The sequence below is a fragment of the Acartia tonsa genome, chromosome 4, assembly GCF_053477335.1.
Source record: "Acartia tonsa isolate MP-2025a chromosome 4, ASM5347733v1, whole genome shotgun sequence".
NCBI classification, from domain to species: Eukaryota; Metazoa; Arthropoda; class Copepoda; order Calanoida; family Acartiidae; genus Acartia; species Acartia tonsa.
Window position 1 is genome coordinate 41,468,591 of NC_137263.1, and position 16,882 is coordinate 41,485,472.

Sequence of the window (16,882 nt, forward strand, 5' to 3'; positions counted from 1 at the left end):
TTTCGTAGTATTATAAGTTAAAAAATGCTTCATAATACTTAACGATGAGATTAATGTACAGGTGAGAAGTTAATTCGAACTGTTCGTTACTTTGATAAAATAAATAAATGAGCGTTTGAAGGTTTAATGCAAAGCGTGTTTTATATTGCTTAGTAAAAAAAATAAGATTAGGTCAGAGATTTTATTTAACGAAAATAAAAAAAGCAGTGTTACAATTAAATAGATAGATAATAAGATGATTAAAGGTTTAATTTCACGTATATATATATAAAAAGAATATTATTAGGTACGAAAGGAGAAAATTATTTGCTAGACGCGGAAACGTGTTTATGTATATTAGAAAAAGATTAAGCGTGTTCTATACAGCTTAGGCTAAATTAGAATGGGTCGATTTCAGTATGGGGGGGTATTTACACAGTAATTGTTAAAACCATATTATACAATAATTAGGGTGAATCGATTTCGAGATTAGATTAATTATACTTATTATTAGGAAGGGTTAATTATAAATTGATGCTTGGGACTTAAATTAGTTAATCAATTAATATGGCGGATATTAAGTAATGTAATTCAATAGAAATATGCTTAGATGCATTGAATTATGAAAGTGTGTAGTATATAGCTTAGATTCACTCATATGATTAGTTTGAATTGGTTGGAATCGATAAAGGTTAAAAAAAAAATATAACAGAAATAATGTACAATAATTATATTAATAAATACACAAACAAAATTGTAATTTAAATAGTATCATTTGTCGTATTTCTAAAAAATGTGTCGCTATAAAGATTGATGTCAAATCCGAATTTTTTACGTTCTGAAATAGACATAGCATCAAAGAATATGTAAAATACATAGTAGAAATAAGGCAGATGATTTCGGAGGATGAAATTAAGCACTCTAGGTGCAAAATTTATTGTAGGATTTAGCTGTTTATAGATAATAGCGGCATTACATAAATTAGAAATAAAAATGAGGTCTTTATGTTTTATAATGATCTCTAGATTAGGTTTTAAGATTCTATCTCTAAAAAGATCTTTTTCAGCTGGCGTAAGGTGTTTAAATTTTAATAAGGATCTGTCTATTATTTCGTCCACGTTCAATATATTGTTTCTGATGGTGCTGGATATGTTATACATCTGAAACAAAAAAAAGAATTATGCATTATTTTTTCTTACCATTTTAATAATGCTATTTTCCATTGGAACTCTTTTACAATGACGTGTAGATTTTAAGAAAAGTTTTTGCACTATGGCTACGAGAATAACTACTAATCCTACAGCTGAAATATCAATTAATATGCCTACGTAATTATCTTCAACATATTCAGGAAATGTCAGATTATTTTTAACTTTATCTTCTTTTTTTCTTAAATAATCTGTCATGTAATCTATTCTATTGTGAGAAAATGTAGATTCCTCGACATCTATTGCTGAGTTACGCTTGAAGGATACTAAACCAATATCCATGTCTATGAATGATAAATTACCATCAAAAGTTATATGCGCAGGTAAGTCTGATTGAGCTAAATCAACATTTAATTGATTATTTATAGCATTAATAGTTAATTGGCTGGCTTTATGAAGCAAAACTCCTTCATTTGTTGGTGTAAAAGTATTTGATGGGTTATATTGAAATTCACAAAATTTTAATGTATCATTAAAATTTTCTGAGTTTAAGGCTGTTAGACATTTATTAAGATTTATCCTTTGTTTATAAGATAAAGATTTATCTGATGGCTTAATATATTTATGTATTGAAGGATCAAAAAGATAACCTTCTTCTAAACCAAAATTATTATAATATACAGGAAGTAGTTTGTTTCCTGTTTTTTGGTTGTGATATTCAATCTTTTTAATATAATACGTAGGTATACCATCCTTAATAAATGAATCAATTATTTTAATGTCTGTTTTAGGTGTGTTGTATTCAAAAGTCGAGATGGCAGAGGCCAAGCGATCTGTGATTATGTTTTGTTTGGCTTGTTTTATGGCTTCATAATGTGAGTCCAGGTTAGTAAATAAATAACTTAGTGTTTCTTGTATAAATCGAAATTGGATAATAATTGATGAAAAGGATTGATGGTTGGCTTTAAAAGCGTCCCAAGTAGTATATTTATCAAATGTTACTTTTGTGACCGCATTTAAATAGTTTAATGCATTAAGGGTATCATTTAAAAATTTCTCAGATACTTCAAATTTACCAGATTGGTGATAAGGCGATGGAACCTCTTGTGTGTAATATTGCTGTAATTCAGTAAATTTTTTGTTTATTTCCATAATTTTTTGTATCTGGGTATTTACTAATGATAAATGTACATAATACTCATTTGTTATTAGCGTGTTATATTGTAGGTCGTTACTTGCAGGCAATGGGAATTTTGTATTTGCTTGATCATAAATATTGAATACTGTTGTATTAATTTTGTTAATATCAGGTAATTTACATTCAAGTTTTATAATCGTTTCAAATTTATAATCATACATATTAGTAGTAATAGTGTCGATTAAGAAAAATTGCAAAGAAAATATTGACGATGGAAGGATTAATATTAATAGATATTTTAATAGCATTATGAATCAAAAATTTTAATATCAACTTTTGAATTAAAATTTACCTTTTTATTCTGATTTTGTGCTTTTTTAAGGGCTGATCTTGTTACAATCTGTTTGTCTTCGTCGTTGTGGTCTTCAGGTAGGTCAACGGGCTCTATGGGGACAACTCCGTTCTCAAGTTCCTTAACAATTGCAATTTCGTCGTCAATAATTTCCTCAGGTGTGTTAAATATTTCTTCAAGAACTATATTATCTGATGATAAAAGATTATCTAATTCTTCTTTATTTATATCCTCATACTGTTTTAGGCAAATATTTTTAACAGAAGGGGGGAGGGGGTCAAATAGGGGGTCTGAAGGAATGTATTTTTTTATCTCATTCCTGTTTCTTCTTAATTGTTTATTATTTAAATTAGATATAGCTTTTACTACTACAGCTTTTTCAGGGAGTTGTACAATAACAAAGGGTGTTTGATAATAAGTTGTTTTTAACGGTCGTGTATTACCTAAGATTTTGGATTGATCTTTTACAAATACAATGTCTCCAATTTTATAATCTCTGGTGATTCTATTTTTATTTTTGTATGTTGTTCTATCTACATTAACTTTTTCAATTTTTAATTGTGCTTCTTTCCATATTTTTTGTAGAAAGTTATGTTTTTCTTTTATTTGGTCAATGTGGATATGAGCATTTGGATGTATTTTAGGTAGGTTGTCTGATAGAAGCGGATTTTCTGACAAATGTACACCTGGTCCGAAGATAAGTTCAGCTGGAGAGTAGCCTGTTTTGTGAATTTTTGAGGTATTATGCAATAGACTGACAGAGCAGCAGAGGAAACTCCAATTGAATGACGGACTAATTGCCAAGACTTTTTTGAAATATGTTTTAAACAACCCCACGTATCTTTCTATGCCTCCATGGCTAAATCCTGAGAAGGCTGAGGAATAAAACATTCTACATTTTAAGAAAGCTAAAGTTGAGATTGTCTTTTTTGATACAAAGAATGGGGCGTTGTCAGCAAGTATGCTTTTTGGGTGCCAAAATTGAAATATGTAATTTTGAAAAATATGTAAGAATTCCTCGCTTGTCTTATTGACTACGGGGAAGCAATTAATGAAATTTGTAGCTGGACATTTTACAATCAGTATATGCACAAAACCACTACTACTAGGAAGACTTTCTATTAGGTCCATGTGTAAAATTTCACCTGCCTGGTCACTGATTGGATAGAATCCTAATTTTTCATTTTTAGAGTACTGATTTACAAGCTGACATGCATAACAAGTTTTTGTAAATTTATCAACATATTCTTTTAGGCGAGGATGAAAATAATTTTGTAGATTAAGAATCATTTTATCTTTGCCAGAATGGTTTGTAGCCAGGTGAGCAGAAGCTATATATGCATATAATAGCTTAGAAGGAATATAGAGTTTTGGAATGTCATCTTTGTCAATGTAATATAAAAGTGCATTTTTAATTTTGTATTTATTATTGTTATGTACATAAGTGTCTTCCGTTAATGCTTGGATGTAAATGTCTTTGTATTCTAATTTTTGTTCATCAATAATTCTTTGAGTGGTTAGAATTTTTTCTAAATCTTTCAATGGTTGAAAGATTGAAGTTAAATTTTCAATTATTTTATTGTATGAAAGACTAGAGCCTAAGACTTTTTTGCTGAGTTTTGTCTCTTTAAAATCTTTTTCAAATTTTTCTCTAGAGATTTGAGATAAGAGGTTAATATGTACTTCAGGAATGGAGTATGCTGTAATGTTGTTGACTGATAATGATTTTTCAGGTTTTGGATCTTTGTACTCAACAAACTGTGGATGTTGTACTACCCATTTGGCCCAGTCGCCAATGGACATCTCCTCAGCAGGCATATTGTCATCTAAGCTGTCCTTCACATACAGAGGTAATTGTATTTTTACTCTTTCATGTTTTGGGACTTGAAATTTTCTGCTTAGATAATCTGCTGGGTTGTTTTTTGAACTTAAAAATGCAAGTGTGACAGTTTTATGGTCATGTTTAATAATTAATCCCCATCGTTTCATTTTTCTACATGATTTTGTGACTCCTTCATTATACATCCAGAGGACTGTTTTATTATCACATAATGCTAGAGTTGGGTCGAAGCCTCGAAGGTGCTCCGTAGCATGTAAGGCATCTAGAAGTGCATTAAGTTCTAGAGTATATATAGCATTACTTTCTACTGTTTCAGGTATAGACTTTGTGTGATAGCAGATAATTTCAAAAGTTCCTCTGTGTTTGCTGAGCTGATATTCTGGGTAAGAAATGTTTATTGCTGGTCTTACAATTAGGGTGTCTTTTGATTCATAAAGTAGAAAAATGAGGGGTGCTGCACTCTTAAGTTTAGGTGCATTAAAGATAATTTGTTTTTGGTTATTGAATTTATCTGTTGAGTTTATTATTATTACTGATTTGTATAGTACACGTGCTAGAGCATCAAAAACATTTAAATCTTTGTCTATGGAAATTTCTCCGTTTTCCATATTTTTAATGAAATCTTTCATCATATGACGGTTTGACATGTATGTGTTTTCTAATATCTGCGGGTGAAGGATGTGGTCCCTAATATAGGTCACCATTTTCTTACAAATTGTATTGAATTCTGTAGGGCAATTTGAGACTTTTAGTAATAACTTGAGACTATGACTAAAAGAGTTTTTTACATCTTCACCATATCCTAAAGTTTTATCTAATAGATATTCATGTTTAGGTGGTTGAGATGTTTTTAAGTCTGCCATGAATGCTTTGTGAGATTGGTCTGCTCTTGGATAAAAGATAGGTTTATAAGGTAATTTTAAATCATAAATTATTCTGTGTGTTTTATCGTCCATGTTGATGTATTCTGGGACTTTTAATTTTGGGAATTTTGCTGGAATAATTTGTGCTAGGACGCAGCTATACTGAGAACCTGATGCGCTGGCGGCATCTGTCATAAGAATTTTGGGAACTCCAGGTTGTACAATTTTTGAGTACAATGGAGCTGATGATAAGGTTTTATTTAAATCCATAATTACTTTTTTATGTGAATCTTTCAAAATGAATTTTGTTTTATCGCTTGTGAGTACTGTTATGTGTTTTATGTCTTTAAATACGTCAAATCCACAAACTGTTCTGAAAGAATTTAACATACCTAAGTATGATTGCAGACATTCTTTAGATTTTGGCATGGGTGCTTGCAACACTTTTTCGACCCTTTTGGGGTCGGCTTGTATAAAGTTGTTGCACACATACCATCCCAAAATGTTGATTTTGCTTTTACAAAAGGATGCTTTTTCTATGGAGATTTTACATTTGTGAAAAGCTAAGCGAGAAACTAATTTTTCTATGCATTGGAAATGAAATTTAACACTTTCCTCATAAGTATCTTTTGCAGGTGTGAAGACAACAATGTCGTCGTAGTAGGTGTCACAGAAATCCAGGTAATCTGGCAACATGAGAGGATAACCATTGTCATCAAAGATTATTGTATTATTTTTATCTCTACTAGGAACATGATTAATGATCATATCTGTGAAACGAGCCAATATAGATGGAGAGCTGGCCAATCCTGTGCATAGTGAATTCATTTGATAGGCTCCAATTTGTGTTGCGAATTGGGTGTACTTGCGGCAGTCTGGATGTATGCTTATGGAATTAAATGCATTTTTTAGGTCTATGACACTGTAAAAGGAAGCATCTCTTAATTTATTAAGGATTGAGCTAACCGTAGGTATGAGTGGAGGCTCTATGGTTATAAGCTCGTTAAGTAGTTTGTAATTGACAACTAATCTTGCTGTCTGAGCTTTATTTGATTTTGCAATTAAGAAACAAGGACTGGCAAACTGACTGAGTTCCGAACCTGATGTGCTGGCTTTGCTGACAATGCCAAGTTTTTCAAGAATTCGAAGAATTTCTCTTAACTGTGCCAGTTCCATTGGAGCCAGGTAATAACATTTTCTGGTTTTTGGAAGAGAGACATGTGGTTTAAGTGTAATTTTATAAAAACCAAGAGTGTCGCTGATTTTACCTGCATCCAGAGAGTGTAGTGAGATTATTTGTGGATATTTATCAATAAAAATGTCTTTTATATATGGCCAGTGTTCAGCATCATAATTGTTTTCTAAGATAATGTCTGATGCATTTTCGTAATAATTTGAAGGAATTGAAAAACCTGAGGGTTGTAAGTCTTCAGGTACAATATCTTTAGTGTTTGGCTTAAAGCCTAATTGTATTGTTTCATTATCATCAAGGAAAGAATTTTCCTGTTCTTTAGTTAATGTAATAGGTGATTCCTCTACCCTATCCCTTTCTTCTGACAAGCTATATTTTTGATCTTTAACGTCATTATTAATTGCATCTGGGTTACCTACAAAATTTTCTGCAAAGTTAAAATCTAAATTAAAAATATTTTGATCTATGTTTGCGGTCTTAGTTTTATCATCTATATTTTTTAGAAGAGTGATTTCACCTATTGGAGTGATTGAACTGTCAAGGAAAGAGACTTCATGCAGTAAGTTAATTTTATTCTCAATGTAAGAATTTATGGAAATATGATTTATAACAGTAAGTTCCTGGCTTTGTTCAATAAAATCTACATATCCCTGGATTGCGCCATTATAAGTCGTAGGTCCTACATTTTGAACTTTTGCTATTACAGACATTTTATTTCTGTATCTTTGAACAAAACTAGTTGAAGGAAAAATTTTAATATTATAATGCTGAGAGTAAGGAATGTGGTCCTGACTTATAATCACGTGATCGTTTTCTAAAAATTTTGAAGCTGGGGATAATTGAAAATAGATTTCTGTTATTTCTTTAGGTTTAAAATCATTAAGAAAAGCATGAGCTAAATTTAAATTTTCATCAGTATCAAAGTAGCTAGGAACTTCTTGTTCTAAATCATTTGATTTGTATACTATTGGTTGCATATAATTATCGGCTTTAAGACTTTTAATAATTAAGTTTAAATTAAGAAAATCTGTTAATGATAAAATAACTGGGTGTTTGCATTGAAATCTATCTTGGAATTTAACAATGTACAGTTTAATAATTTGTGGCTTATCTTTATAATCAAATTTAGCTTTAAAATCGATCGTTCCTAATAAAGGTATTTTGTGACCCGTGTAAGACTTTAAACTAATATTTGTAGGTTGAATCATGTCATCCCATTCATCATCATCAAAGTATGGAAACAAATCTTTTAAATAAGAAAAAGAACAAATAGATAAATCAGCACCTGTATCCAGCATAGAGGTACATGATCTATAGTCATTATTAGTTAGATGTATTAACATTGGTATATATAGTTTCCGTCCATATGTAGGTTTTAGATCCATAAAAATAAGTTGGTGCTTGTCAGATTTTAGGGTGTTTAAAGAAATCACATTTAGTTGCTATTGTGATTTAATTCGATTTCTATATTCTTGATTCACTACTCTCATATCATAATCCCTGTGTTTTCCTTCCCTTTTAGCTTGAATAAAAGCGGGTCTGCGAAAACATAAGTGTTCAGGGTGGAGAAGTTTCATTTCATTTTTTGTTGCTTTAAGGCAGATGGTGCAAGGTACATTTGTTGGTGGCTGAACTTTTAATTTACCATTATCTAAACGCATTTGTCTGCATCTAGTTGATTCATGCCCAGAATCACCGCATAGAGGGCAATTAATTTTATTTTTATATTCTTCTACAGGTTTATTGTGGTGATATTTGTGAGAACCAAAATTATCGAAGAATTGGTCTCTAAGACGTTTAGAAAAATTTTGCGGATTATATTGGCCATTTTTATATTGGTTATGAGGCTGTTTACTATAGCTAGCATTGTTAATATTATTATTATTTTTATAATTATTATTATTCCTGTAATTATTAATGTTATTTCTGTTGCTATTATTATTTCTTTGGTAACTTTGACCAGGATTATATTGTGGCTTTCTATTTATATAAGAAGATTGATTATTATAATGATTTTTATTATTATTATTGGAGTTATTTGAATAATTTCTAGAGTATTGGGGCGTCCCGCCAATATCTAATGAATTTATATAGCTCCTGTTATAATTAGAGAAATTGGATCCATTATTATAAAATATATAATTATCTTCTATATCGAGATTATTGATGAAGTGCCTATTATTTCTATAATTATTATAGCTAGATTTTGCATGATTATTGTTATTATACGTAGATCTACGATTTTCATCAAAATTTAAAGCATTTACAGAGTGTCTAGGTGTATTGTATTTGCTGAAATGTATAGACTTCATTGGTTTGCTAGCATAAAGTTTTTCTAATTCTAGATCTATGAGGTCAGAATAAACTTTTAATGAAGTACTAAATTCAGCAAAAGATGCGTTACGGCCGTAGTAAGCATTGCACTCTTTTTCAGCTTTAAGTACGTACTCTGAGCATTGGCGGGGCAATGCTTTCTTTAAAGCACTTATGACTTCAGCATTAAAGCATGAATTTCTGGAGGTTTCATCATGAATAAGTGCCGCACGGTTCCCTAATTCAAGAATGTCTGATTCAATACTTGATAAAGTTGAATTAGGGGGAGGATTATATTGTAATAATTTATCTCTAGCTTGGAATGGATTTATGCGAGTATCATATTTTTTTAACAGGTTTGAATAGATATCGCTAATAGGCAATTTTGAGCTTATTTGATCAGATATAAACTGATAAGGTTCATTTGTAAAACTTTTTTGTAGGAATCTTTTAAATTCAGCCTCTGATAAACACATGTCCTCCTGAAACTCGTTAAGATTTGTTAAATGTTCAGCAATGGAAGGAGAGGAAGGACTTTTAGTGTTGAATTGTTTTTTTGGAAATAGATTATGAGCTAAGTTTCTTTTATACTCATCATGAGTTAAGATATCTGTAGGAGAATATTTTGATGGGGCCACTATAGTTTCCATGGTTGTAAATTTTTTATCCGCTGTATAATTTTTTATTAAGTGATCTAATTTTAATTTTTCTTCTCTGATTTCTTTTTCAATGCGTTTTTTATTTTGTTGTAAATGTTCTTGATAATCATTACTTATGTCTTCTATATCAAGATTTGGAGCAGGAATGTCAGATTTTTTACTCAAAGCAATTGAAGTGCTAGCTAGGTTTAAAAGTAATCGACCGATAGGGTCTTGTAATGTTTTTGCCACATTTTCAGTAATTAGATTATTATGATGATCATCATTTATTAAATTATTATCTGTATTTTGAGATTCCATTATGATTGACCCCGCCTGTGACGTAGGTCTCGAGGGGGATTTTTCGCTTCTTTTAAAGATGCTTGTCATATTTTGACTTAATTAGTTTTATAATATTTTCAAAAGTTGAGAAAAATTGATTTATAAATTCAGCAAAACTTTTTAACAATTGTATATTAAAAATAGATAAAGCTACTAAACCTAATAAGGATACGAAAATAATAAAAGATAAGGCAATACACTTACCTAAAATTTTGAATGTTTTTCAGGTAGAAGACCAAAGATCGCTGTATTGACGGGACTCTTCTCTGTTGATGTTGTGGTGTTATATACCGGATCCGTCAGAAATCACAGGTCTCCTTAATATTACTAAGAGTTATTATCACAGAAAGTTTTTCACAGCAATTTAGAAATACTTATTAATGGTGTAGAATACACAATCCGATAGGAAAAGAATTCGAGAACTATGAAAAAAAGTTGGAAAAGAGTTTATTAGTAGCAAATTAAAGTTATAATGTCAATTAGAATAAAAATAAGAGGTATCCTTTGAGTTATATCTAAAAAAATAGCAAAATTTTCAAGTGCTTTATCAGATTTTAAATTGTCTAATTCAAGTTTATAAACTAAATTATTGGCTGTTATTTTAGTGTCAATTGACGCAATTAAAAATAGTAATATGATAGTATAGAGAAGTTGTTTTGTCTTGTACAAGATATAGATTGTCAAAAATATTAAGTATATATCAAGGAAGTCAATGTTCTTGGTAAAATGCTATGGGTTCGTATAGAAAAATAAGGTAAGAGAACTTAATTAAAAATTTTCTTAATAATTCTTATCTATCTAAGATTCAAAAGGACGGTCGCACCACCTGTAGGAGTGATGATAGCGTTTACCGCTATTCTATACCTTGCGTTATCAAAAGAGCAGATTTTAACCTATCTATCCTTTGAAATTAGAAGACGTACGTATCAGCCTTCCTAACCTGCAAAGCAATCCTTTAAATGTTGGTTCAGTAAGTAGTTAATCCTAGTCCCGACTCTCAAGGAAACCCAATTCTAACCGATAAGGTTCTCCCTTTCTTAACGGCTTGCCACTAATTCCCTTGACAGTGTTATATTCGAGCTAGGTAAATTATAGAGTAGTTTTCAAACGAGTTTACCAATTAATAACTAATTCCTTATTATTTTATAATTTTATTTTACAAGACTTATTTAAACACAAAACAATCACAAAATATTAATTAGATTTTAATTAGATTACAAGATCTCAAGATTTAATAATATTAGATTTATATAAATGGTGGAGTAATACTAATGAATTTATTTACAAGACAAAACAATTCAAGATTTAATGATATTGGATATATAAAAGGTGGAGTTATACTTATGAATTAAAGGACAAGACAGAACAATTTAAATTCAAAATGGTTGCAATAATTTAGAATAAGACCAAACAAAATTGTACACAAAACTTATTTAAAACAAAGAATTATCAATTAATGTATACTTATTACAGACGTGATAGGTATACCTATCTCAATGGATTATTAATTACTTAAGTATTAATTACTATTCAAAGTTATTTCTTTATTTTAAAATGATAATCAATCAATAGCGTCGGACTTTTTCTGAGGCTTTAAAACAAATCTTTTACTTAATGTTTAGTTTAAGATTTAAAATTAAATAATCAACCAATAGTGTTAAATGTTTACTGAGGCTTTAAATAAATGTTATTTTAGGCTTAGCTTAGGATTTAAATTTTAAAATCAACCAATGGTGTTAAAGGTTTACTGAGGCTTTAAATGAGTGTTACTTAAAACTTTAGCTTAGGATTTTAAAATTAAAAATCAACCAATTGTGTTGGAATTACTGAGGCTTTAATTAATATTACTTAAACCTTCGGCTTAATAAACTTGTTATCAAATGTCAATTATTTCAGGTAGTCAAATTCAACAACTGATGTTTGGTGTACCTTTGGATATGATTAAGGTAATTTAACCAAAGTCTTTGAAGTAAAACTTACTGGATTTCTATAGATCTGGAATTAATTTTCTATGGACTATGTTCTACAAGTGAGATGCTTTAAGTTTGATGGTTGTGAGAAGAGTGAGGAATTTCCAGAAATCCCTTCCTTTTATACTTTTGGGGACGCTTGTTGCGCCCCCTAGACGTCTGGTTTTAACCATAATTAATGGCCATCTTGGCTATCTGTTGCTATGATTGTCACATATCAGACGTCTAAGCTTTTGTGGTTGTTGGTTTTAGACGTCTAAATCACTGATATTTTCACTTTCTAACATGGTGAAATTTGGTATACTAGACGTCTAGTTTTTGATCTGTGGATAACTGTTTATTGGGGTTGTCACTTTTTAGGGTAAAACTTTCCCTTTTTTCACTTTCCTTCTGTCTTAACAAGTGTATGAGTCACTGGGTTATGAACCCTGGTGTGTGACAAGTTCATTGACTGCTTAAAACAATCTCATTCTGACAACCATTCTTCCACCAAAGGCCTGTAATATTTTAAGTTTGATTATAAAGGAAATGGTTGTGGTTTTTAAATTTAAAGATGTGATAAAAGAAACGAATAAATAATTTGTTGATTTTGAACTTTTTTATCCTTGTTACAATATTAAACATTTTATAGGATACTACTTGGATGTTGCATTTTGGACAAGGACAAGCTATGTTAGAAGGTAAGTGTTTTAAAGCTTACTTTTTACATTTTCTTCCTTTTTTTTGTTGCGTTTTAGTACCTTAAAATCGACTTAATCTTTTTTAAAAAAACTTAAATTACTTTAAAAATAAGAGGTCTACAAAAAAACCGATTGCATATCTGAATTCTATGAAAAATTTTACATCTACTACTTACTAAAAGAACCGGCTAGCTATAAAAAAAAAGTTGATACACCTTCTTTCAAAGCAACCAAACAGGTTTAACTTTGGGGCTAAGTAGCGGCTGGCAAGCTCTGATAAATATGGGGAAATGCCTTTGCTCTTGAAAAGAAGCAACTTACTCAACCCCTTCCTCTCCAGGCGCCGCCGTAAAGTTTTATCCTGTATATGTAGGGCCTGACTATAGTGACATCATTGGCGTCCTTTCCTGCCCAATAAATTTGTACGCCTATATTCTTCTTATTTGGTAAATTTTAGAAAAGCTACTGGGAAAAATTATTGCTGTGGTTTTGTGTTTATTTTTCTTGGACTTCAACAAAAAAGTATAACTTGTTAATAGAACTTTTTAAAATCAATTTATGTTAAATATTAGATCATTAATATTGAATTACAAGGGTTAATTATCAATAGGACACAAAAATATAAATTGAAATCTTAAGAACACTCAAAATAAAGCAAAGACTGACAGAGCAATTATTATCTCTATATTGAAATGCTAATTTCTATATTTATTTGGCATTTTCAAAAGAAATTGCAGCATCTTGATAGCATGATGAGTGATGGAACTTCTTAACCTGTTGTGGGCTATCTGACGATACAGGTACAAGTCCTCTCCATGCCTCCATAAATCTACTCTGCTTGTGAATTGTATCGTAATTCGCTCAATCGCCCAGGGTAACACCCAATAGACAACAAACTCATTGATTGTACTACCTTTGTCTGTAAGAACTGTGCACGGTAATGAGTTGCACCTGTTTTAAGACAAGGCATTCCCCCTACTCTTACTATTTATGTCGTGCATCTGTCACAGCAGTAGGAACCATAGTTTTACGTCTTCAGTTTTGACGCGGTGTTGAGCCGAGACTCGCTCTCATCACTTCCCAGACGACGAGCAGATGTACTACGGTGTAAACCACGGTTCAGGATGGCATGCTGTTGAGACCAGAAAAAGCAGAATATTAATAAACAAGGATGACAACATCCACAAAAGCAAAGCTCTGATTCGGTATGACAGACAAACATTAACTCTTGTAGATTGTCAGAACTGAATTTACAAAATATAAACATATAAGTTTTGACAAAATTATACGTAAATTTGCTGCAAAACTTCTTAAATACAGAATACTGTTTAAGGACATACTGGCATTTTTAGGGCTTGAATATAGAGATGCTTTACTTATAATATTGTACCTTATCTTGATAGGAATCAGTACTCCAAAAATCAGATTAATCGGATGATTTTATCACATAAAAAATTGTTGTTTAAAAAGTTTTGGGTATAGTCCTTTCCACGACATCCCTCCATAAGGGGCGATTCTTCGTATTTTTCACAGTAGCTTTTCTCCTATTTCTAGCCCCTGCGGGGGGCTCTAACCCTGCGGGACCAATTACCTCACCCTGTGGGGCAATCACCTAACACAATATAACCTAACCTAACCTAAAATAACCTATAAAAAGCCATTTCAAAAATACGACTAATCGCCCCTTATGGAGGGATGTCGTGGAAAGGACTATACCCAAAGTTTTTTAAAAAATCAACATGTTTGAAATGGACGTAGGACATACTGGTAACGATTATAAAGTTGCCACGCTTTCTAAATCGTACCTAACTACTACAGGAATCATCATGTAAAGTTTGAAAGCAATAGGACAATTAACGGAAAAAGCTATCCGTTACGGACGGACGGCCGTATAGAAAAGCTTCGCTTTAATAATCTAAGCAAAATTTTACTGCTTATAAATACACGATACTGTAAAAGGACTTATACTTACATTTTAAAGTCTTGATTATAGAGATTCTTCGCTTGTAACATTGTTGTAATACTAACTAGGATTCATTTATTCAAAAATCAAATGAATAGGATAATTATTAAATACAAAAATTTATGGTTCCATGCAAAGTTAGAAATCGATTACAGGAAAATTCGAACGTGTTTAATTTAACAAAAAGATCTATCCAAATTACGGACGTATAAGGACGGACCGACCATAACTATAGAAAAGCTTCACTTTTAAGAAGGCTTGTTAACAGTGGCGTGCGAAGCACTTTGTCTAGGGGGGGGCATTTTGAAGATTTTGTAAAATTTTGCCCCCCCCTAAATCAAAGTGCCCCTGGGGGGCACTTTGCTTTAGGGGGGGGCATTTTGATTATATATACTAATTTTAAATAAGGGCGTTTTAAGGGGTGGGATTATTTGATTATGGGCCTTCTAGTTCTTATCCCTTCTTCCCCATCCCTTCCCCCATCCCTTTTTCCCATTTATATACCACATCTTTCCCCCCCCCCCCATCTCTTCTCCCCCATCCCTTCTCCCCCATCCCTTCTCCCCACCCTGCAATGACCGAAGGGAAGGGAGCTAGAAAGCATCTTTGAAAAAAATGTACAGAAGATATGTGGTATGCGGCAGCTCTGGACCATGCAGAAACCAAGACATTATAGTGATGCTACGCACCTAGTTAAATCCTGTTATTCTACAGTTATGAAGCCACCTGAAAAGATGTCAGATAACAGTACTGATTTTATCTCTCAGTTGTCCTGCAAATGGAGGGAGGGGTGTTACCCCTCCCTCTCCCATCTTAAGCACCGGAACCTTCCCCTTCAACCACCAAGTTATCAGCACCACCTCAACCCTGAGGATAAAGGATCTAAACCTGCCCTCATCTGATAGAATCACCCCCACACAGACTGTTGTTGTCACAAGTAATCATCAAACCTTCCCTCTTTAGTACCCAGACCTACCACTCAACCCCTCTATGCTTATCTACCTATTGTGCTGCTCCATGGGCTATCCTGCCTGCCCCAGACAGGGATAGCCATCTACCTAACCATTGCAATTATCTATGTTTTACTGTATGATTTATCTTTAACCATCTTTATTCCTAATCCATATGTATTTATATTATGGTTAACTGTATTCTTAATTCCCCCCACCCCTTTTCCAGGGATGGGGAACCATGATTGCCCAAACTGACTATTGTATATGTATTATAATGCTTTCATGTTATGATCATTTATTCCTATCCATGTAGTTATTGTTTGTTGTATATATCTTCAGTATCCTTTACACCTTCAATAAAGTGACAACTGAAATAGATGTTGATTCTTGTCTAGTGAATGCTAGAGAAGCGTAGCTTCTCTATAGTAAGGTGTCCACGTCTGTTCACACTGCCGTAGTCTTTATTCGAACTCTGGTGTCTGCCATTTACCCTAGGCGGATACCACAACTTTGGTGTCAGCTGTGTGAGATTACGGCGAACCACAAGTGTAGAGCAGACGCGCATCTGAGGCTAAGGTACTCCCAGCAGTGAATCTGGCAAAACTGACGCAAGCAACCTGAATTACCCACCCTGGACAGCAAAGTTTAACTCTGCATCCGGCAGTTGTGGAAGCGAGACAGCGAAATTTGATGAATAACCGCGAGCAGCGCTGATATCTAACGGAGAATTGAGCGCCAAAAGGGCTGAAACAGGCCTGCGGACCGGCTGAAACAAGCCAAATAAGTGTAAACGGCTGAAAATAGGCCAATTTTACTGCAAGAGATAGCAGGATCCGAACCAGTGGCGCTAGCAGGACGGGACATTCCCTGCCGCCATCAGCTGGATTTGGATAAGCGGCGCTAGCAGGACGGGACATTCCCTGCCGCCGATAGGCTGAAACACGCCACATAGCTGCAAGCGGCGCTAGCAGGACGGGACATTCCCTGCCGCCGATAGGCTGAAACATGCCACATAGCTGCAAGCTGCGAGCTAACATACGAGTGTAGTGCACCAGAACAGAGAAAAACTACGTCAACTCCAAGTATCCTGAGAGGCTACAACGCAGCCACCCATCTAGAAAACAGATATTATATCACATTTTCAGGGATTACCACCCTAGTGTGATGGCCAAACAATAGATTTATGAGCAAAGCTTGGCAAACAAATTGTTGTGTTGTGATAAATCTAAGAATAGAACAGGCTTGGATTATTGTGTATTGTGATAACAGCTAAAAATAGAACAGAGTTGGTAAACAAATCTGTTATGCAATTGTGATAAGGACAGAAATAGAAGCTAGATGTAACATAATAAAGACCCTGATATACAATCAAAACAATCTCAAGCCCACAGCACAACAACAACAATACACCCCTTATTCCAAGGGAAGGGGAGGGGCCCCTCTCCATTGAAGGCAAATACAATCAGGGTGATATAATAGATAAACCTAGGATTAAGAAGAAAAGGCCCTCT

The 16,882-nt window shown here is 32.8% G+C and overlaps 3 long non-coding RNA genes across 3 annotated transcripts; 2 read left to right on the plus strand and 1 right to left on the minus strand.

Moving 5' to 3' along the window:
- Positions 1–272: 272 nt before the first annotated feature.
- LOC145317239 (uncharacterized) lies at positions 273–10,385 on the minus strand. Its single transcript, XR_013878949.1, has 3 exons — positions 10,010–10,385; positions 2,618–2,737; positions 273–1,139 (listed from the first exon to the last, which is right to left on the minus strand). It is a non-coding gene; the product is annotated as an uncharacterized LOC145317239 (long non-coding RNA).
- On the plus strand, positions 1,777–3,877 carry LOC145317238 (uncharacterized). The gene is made up of 3 exons (XR_013878948.1): positions 1,777–2,012; positions 2,355–2,437; positions 2,648–3,877. It is a non-coding gene; the product is annotated as an uncharacterized LOC145317238 (long non-coding RNA).
- On the plus strand, positions 3,981–12,476 carry LOC145317237 (uncharacterized). Its single transcript, XR_013878947.1, has 9 exons — positions 3,981–4,467; positions 4,774–4,840; positions 5,293–5,370; positions 6,387–6,505; positions 7,016–7,071; positions 7,711–10,117; positions 10,511–10,559; positions 11,702–11,751; positions 12,407–12,476. It is a non-coding gene; the product is annotated as an uncharacterized LOC145317237 (long non-coding RNA).
- Positions 12,477–16,882: the final 4,406 nt, after the last annotated feature.